Below are 892 nucleotides of genomic sequence, written 5' to 3'. Positions count from 1 at the left end.
GGTGCTGCTGCTTGGGGCAGTCCTTTCTGAAGTGGCCAGCTTGACCACTTTGAAAGCACTTGTTCTTAGCGCCTCTGGCTTCCCTCTGTCCCTGGATGCCAGAGCGTCTCCCAGGGCTCTGTCATCAGTCATCACCCCACACGCCCCACATGACAGGTGTGCCCCCGTCCTCGGCTACCCACAGTCAAGGAAGATGATCAAGATCAGGGTTAGAATACTTACCTGGCAGGGGAGATACCATGGTCACGAAGGTGGTTTTCCCAGGGCGAGGCTTATCCATTGCACTATGGATGTGCTGACCCCTGCGATTTCCCCAAATGTGGGAAACTTGACTGCATAATTTGTGGTAGTGGGGGACTGCGTTCGCGCTTTCCCCTGAAAAAAAAAAAAAAAGATCAGGGTTAGAAGTGCGATAGAATGTTGGCGAGAATGAGCTGGATGCGCAAGATCGTGGGGAGCGAGAAGGGACCGGCAGGTGTCTGCACCAGCCGGGTCCACCGAGCCTGCGCCGCTCTCCGCGCCAGCCGGGTCCACCGAGTCCGGGCCGCTCTCGGTCTTGCCACCCGCTGGACGGAATCCACAGAGACCCCACATTGTTCACCTTCCTCCCTTCTTCCCTCTTCAGGTTCCTTTCCCCTCCTGCCCTTTCCATCACTCCTTCACTCCTTTTCACTCCCTGTACATATTTACTGTGCAACTTTCATGAGCAGAGCATTGGGGATCCCTTGGGGAGCAGCGCGAGTGAGTCCCACTCCTCCCGGCGTGGATAGTTCAACATGGAAGACCAAGAGAGGCAGGGACAGTGTGGAGTGAGTGGACATTGGCAGGAAAGTTTGGGAAGGTGGGAGCACACAGCTCGACACTCTGCTCTCTAGAGGGAGAACTTCTCAGA

General features: G+C 56.1%; 1 non-coding gene across 1 annotated transcript; it reads left to right on the top strand.

Moving 5' to 3' along the window:
* Nucleotides 1–214: 214 nt before the first annotated feature.
* Nucleotides 215–378, top strand: LOC128595232 (U1 spliceosomal RNA). Its single transcript, XR_008382878.1, has one exon. It is a non-coding gene; the product is annotated as a U1 spliceosomal RNA (small nuclear RNA).
* Nucleotides 379–892: the final 514 nt, after the last annotated feature.

Source organism: Nycticebus coucang, chromosome 9 (genome assembly GCF_027406575.1).
Source record: "Nycticebus coucang isolate mNycCou1 chromosome 9, mNycCou1.pri, whole genome shotgun sequence".
Lineage (NCBI taxonomy): Eukaryota > Metazoa > Chordata > Mammalia > Primates > Lorisidae > Nycticebus > Nycticebus coucang.
This window is presented reverse-complemented; position numbering and strand designations above follow the sequence as displayed.